A 5809-nucleotide genomic window follows, 5' to 3' on the forward strand; every position below is an offset into this window, starting at 1 on the left:
ACTCAGCCTACATGACAGGTGTGTAACTAAGGAGCACATGGGAACTACATAGAAATGCTAAGACGGGGATGGAGGACTGGGGAGGCGGCAGGGCTCATGCCTGCAATCCCAGCATTTTGGGAGGCCAAGGTGGGCGGGTCACCTGAGGTCAGGAGTGCAAAACCAGCCTGGCCAACATAGTGAAAGCCTGTCTCGACTAAAAATGCAGAAACTAGCCAGGCGTGGTGGCACGCTCCTGTAATACTAGCTACTTGGGAGGCTGAGGCAGGAGAATCGCTTGAACCTGGGAGGCAGAGGTTGCACTCCAGCCTGAGTGACAGAGCGAGACCCTGTCTCAATAAAACCCCACAAAACTGTAGTTACCATCTGACCCTGACCACAGTGAGACCATTCCGATGAAGGGGTCAGAGTCAAGAAATCACAACCAGCAGACATCTGGGCCACAGAACCCCTTCAGTGCACCTGGCCCTCCACATTGCTGCTTAGGTGAGTCTGTTCACAAGGCTCATCTCACTCAGGGTATCCACTTGACTTGCTGAAGAGTATCTGCAGTAGTGGTCTACCAGCTCTTTCTACTGCTTTGTTTTGACCAGTGGGTTCTGGTTTCAGCCTTTGAAATGAGCTTGGTAGAGGCGCCTGTCATGCTTATATTTTCAGTCTCAGATATATGGCTTTTTTTTTTTTTTTTTTTTTTGAGACGGAGTCTCCCTCTGGCGCCCAGGCTGGAGTGCAGTGGTGCGATCTCGGCTCACTGCAAGCTCCACCTCACGGGTTCACGCCATTCTCCTGCCTCAGCCTCCCGAGTAGCTGGGACTACAGGCACCCGCCACCATGCCCAGCTAATTTTTTTGTATTTTTAGTAGAGACGAGGTTTCACCGTGTTAGCCAGGATGGTCTCGATCTCCTGACCTTGTGATCCGCCCGCGTCGGCCTCCCAAAGTGCTGGGATTACAGGCGTGGGCCACCGCGCCCAGCAGCATTTTAAACAATCTGAAACAAATGTCTGAAAGTAGTGACCGTGGGTGTACTATCTTTCTAGAAGGTAGCTGAGCAGTATCAGTATTGAATTTGCACACCCTCTGACTCAATACAAGATTCATATCTATTAAGACACTTTTTTTTTGAGACAGAGTCACTGTCGCCCAGGCTAGAGTGCAGTGGTGCAATGTCATCTCACTACAGCCTCCACCTCCAGACTCAAGCGATTCTCCTGCCTCAGCCTCCCGAGTAGCTGGGATTACAGGTACGCGCCACCATGCCCAACTATTTATTTTTTAGTAGAGATGGGGTTTCTCCATGTTAGCCAGGCTGGTCTGGAACTCCTGGCCTCCAGTGATCTGCCTGCCTTGGCCTCCGAAAGTGCTGGGATTACAGGCGTGAACTTCCACATCCAACCCTATATACACTAAGATATACACTAAGATACAGTGGCCTAAAAATGGAGCCAAGCCAGCAGACAACAGAGTCTCACTTCAATCAGCTGTGGTGAGTCCACACCATGGCATCCTATGCAGCCTCAAAAATCACACTACCGCCCGGGCGCAGCAGTGGTTCACGTCTGTAATCCCAGCACTGCCCAGAGGCTGAGGCAGGTGGATCACCTGAGGTCAGGAGCCTGAGACCAGCCTGGCCGACATGGTGAAACCCTAGCTGGGTGAGGTGGCGGGCACCTGTAGTCCCAGCTACTCGGGAGGCTGAGGCAGAAGAATTGCTTGAACCCGGGAAGCAGAGGTTTCAGTGAGCAGAGGTCACACCACTGCACTCCAGCCTGGGTGACAGAGCAAGACTGTCTCAAAAAAAAAAACAAAACAAAAAAAACTTCTTAATGTAGATCTTACTTGGCATCAAAAAGTGTCCACACTGTGGATTACTGACTATTCTATAAACAGTATGGGCTGGGCATGGTGGCTCACGCCTGTAATCCCAGCACTTTAGGAATCCAGGGCAGGCAAATCAGTTGAGGTCAGGAGTTGGAGACCAGCCTGGCCAACATGGTGAAAGCCCATTTTTACTAAAAATACAAAGATTAGTCGGGTGTGATGGTGGGCGCCTGTAATCCCATCTACTTAGGAGGCTGAGGTGGAAGAATCACTTCAACCTGGAGGCGGAGGGTGCAGTGGGCCGAGATCGCACCACTGCACTCTAGGCTGGGCAACAGACAAGACTCCGTCTCAAAAAAAATTTAAAAATGTAGGGCCGGATGTGGTGGCTCACGCCTGTAATCCTAGCATTTTGGGAGGCTGAGGCGGGCGGATCACCTGAGGTTGGGAGTTTGAGGCCAGCCTGACCAACAGGGAGAAACCCCGTCTCTACTGAAAATAAAAAAGTAGCTGGGTGTGGTGGCGCATGCCTGTAATCCCAGCTACTCGAGAGGCTGAGGCAGGAGAATCGCTTGGGAGGTGGAGGTTTCGGTGAGCCGAGATCGTGCTGTTGCACTCCAGCCTGGACAACAAGAGCGAAACTCCATCTCAAAAAAGAAAAAATAAGGCCGGGCGCGGTGGCTCAAGCCTGTAATCCCAGCACTTTGGGAGGCCGAGGCGGGTGGATCACGAGGTCAGGAGATCGAGACTATCCTGGCTAACATGGTGAAACCCCGTCTCTACTAAAAATACAAAAAACTAGCCGGGCGTGGTGGCGCGTGCCTGTAGTTCCAGCTACTTGGGAGGCTGAGGTGGGAGAATGGCGTGAACCCGGGAGGCGGAGCTTGCAGTGAGCCGAGATCACGCCACTGCACTCCAGCCTGGGAGACACAGCGAGACTACGTCTCAAAAAAAAAAAAAAAAAAAAAAAGTAAAAATAAAAAACCTAAATAAATAGTATGATCCCACACTGTTCTGTGTATTTGGGGTATTTAGAGCTGACCCCTTGTTCAGATCTTAGTACAGACCTCACCTCAAGAGCCTTTCCTGACAACCCTATCAGCCTGGGCCCCACCCTCCTTGTATCATAGTCTCAGCATCCTCTCCTCCTTAATAACACCTTTGAAATGATATATTTGTTTACTGACTTTGGGATTCTTCCCCGCCATAGACTGAGTTCCCTGAGAGCAGAGCTGAGATCTGAGTTGCGCATGACTCAATCTATAAGCCACATCCAGCGCTGGCCGCCTGTTTTTGTGAGCCAGGAAGGGTTTTCAAAGGAGAACATGTGCAATCAATTGACGACAGACAATACAACCTGGGAGCCCCAATTAAGTGAAATGTTATATCCCAAAAGAATTCCACTCTTATGAATAGACTTGGGTCTTAGTCCATTTTGCACTGCTATAAAAGAATACCTGAGACTGGGCAATTTTTAAAGAACAGAAATTTATTTCTTACAGTTCTGGAGGCTGAGATATCCCAAGCTGAGGGCCTTCTTGCTGGTGGGGACTCTGCAGAGTCTTGAGGTAGCAAAGGGTATCACATGGCAAGCAGGCTGTGTGTGCAAGCTCAGGTCTCTCTTCCTTTTCTTTTTTTTTTTTTGAAACGGAATCCTGCTGTTGCCCAGGCTGGAGTGCAGTGGCACGATTTCGGCTCACTGCAACCTCCACCTCAATCGTTGCCTCCCAGGTCCAAGTGATTCTCGTGCCTCAGCCTCCCAAGTAGCTGGAATTACAGGCACCCACCACCACGCCTGGCTAATTTTCAGTAGAGACAAGATTTCCCCAGGTTGGCCAGGCTGGCCTCGAACTCCTGATACTCAGGTGATCTGCAGGCCTTGGCCTCCCAAAGTGCTGGAATTACAGGCATAAGCCACTGAGCCTGGCCTTTCTTCCTCTTTTTATAAAGCAACCAGTCCCACTCCCATAAGCTATTAGCCATTAACACATGAATGGCAGGACCTCGTAACCCAATCACCTCTTAAAGGCCCCACCTGTTAATACTGTTTCACTGGTGATTAGGAACAAACATTCCAACTGTAGCAACTTGTATTTAAGAAACTACTCAGTTATCATATTTTGATTTTCACGAACAAAAATTTTACGAACTTTTCTTTCTGGTTATAGAAATAAGTAAGGCTGGGTAGGGTGGCTCACACCTGTAATCCCAGCACTTTGGGAGGCCAAGGCAGGAAGATGATTTGAGGTCAGGAGTTAAAGACCAGTATGGCCAACCTGGTGAAACCCCGACTCTATTAAAAATGCAAAAATTAGCCCGGCTTGGTGGTGCGCACCTGTAGTCCCAGCTCCCCTGGAGGCTGAGGCAGGAGAATTGCTTGAGCACAGGAGGCAGAGGTTGCAGTGAGCCGAGATCACACCACTGCACTCCAGCTTGGGCGAGAGAGCAAGATTGTGTCTCAAAAAAAAAAAAACAAACCAAACACTTAAATAAGATCCTCGATCTTCATGAGAAAATATGAACCAGAGGACATTTAGAAAAAAAGGAAAAAAAAATCCTTGATCTTGCCTCCTGACCTGCAGAGTCTAAAATATTTGCTTTCTGTCCTTTTTATACAAAATGTTGATTCCTGGTCTACAGCAACACTTGATGTAGTTGTCAATCCATAAGCGTCTGGTGGAAAAATGCTGTAACAATAAAAATGAAAGGAATCTAAAATACATGTGCATTTATTTGCACAGAAAAAAAACAGGCTGGGTAGAGTAGCTCATGCCCATAATCCTAGCACTTTGGGAGGCCAAGGCGGGAGGATTACTTGAGCACAGGAGTTCAGGGCTAGTGAGCTATGATCATGACACTGCACTCCAGCGTGGGCCACAGAGCGAGACCTTGTCTCAAGAAAAAAGAAAAGAAAAAAAAAAGGAAAAAGGAAGAAAAAAAAAGGGGGGGGCGGGAGGTATAGCCAACTAAGCATTATCCATTTCAAGAGGATCAGTTTATATCGGACGTCCACAGCAGAAGTTTGCTGCTTCTGGCTATCTTTTCCCCACAATTAGCAAGGGTTGGCTTCATTATTTTAGAAGCAGCCCAACTGCATCTTTTAGAAAGGCGCTGTGGGCCGGGCGCGGTGGCTCATGCCTGTAATCCCAGCACTTTGGGAGGCCGACGCGGGCGGATCACGAGGTCAGGAGATCGAGACCATCCTGGCTAACACGGTGAAACCCTGTCTATACTAAAACTTCAAAAAATTAGGCGGGCGCGGTGGTGGGCGCCTGTAGTCCCAGCTACTCGGGAGGCTGAGGCAGGAGAATGGCGTAAACCCGGGAGGCGGACCTTGCAGTGAGCCGAGATCGCGCCACTGCATTCCAGCCTGGGCGACAGAGCGAGACTCCGTCTCAAAAAAAAAAAAAAAAAAAAAAAAAAAAAAAAAAAGGTGTTGTGCCCTCTAGGCCAGCAATTTGAGGATGTGGGTTGGGGGGTACCCCGCCCCAAAGTCTTCCTGACCAAAGAGCGGAGAGGAAGAAAGCGAGCAGGAGGATGTTTTGAACCTAAAAAAGTCCAGCTCCAATCCCTGTCAAGCTCGTCGCCCCCAGTTCTGCTCCACCTCCGGTCCGGCCGGGGAGAATGTGACAGTCGCCGCAGCCCGGGATCCACCCGGACGCACCTCACCTCGTAGGCTCCTCACTGTGCCCGCGAAAGGAAACAGTGACCCTGGCCCAGGCACGAACTCCCCAGGCCCCTGGTCCCCCGGAGGTAGCAACCGGGCAGCCGTCGGGCTGCGACGCCGACCAGGGGGCACGCCCCCCACCCCCCGGTCTCGGCTAACAGCCACTCGCGCCGTTCCGGCTTTTACGCGGCGGCGCGCGACGGAGACCCAGTCTGCCCAAGTGTCAAGAAACTTTTGCGCGTGCGCCTCGCCAGCCCCTCCCGCGCGCCAGGCCTCGCGCGGCTTCTTCCCGCCTGCCTCCCGCTCTCACTTCCGTAGTTTC

The sequence above is a fragment of the Macaca thibetana genome, chromosome 19, assembly GCF_024542745.1.
Source record: "Macaca thibetana thibetana isolate TM-01 chromosome 19, ASM2454274v1, whole genome shotgun sequence".
NCBI lineage: Eukaryota > Metazoa > Chordata > Mammalia > Primates > Cercopithecidae > Macaca > Macaca thibetana.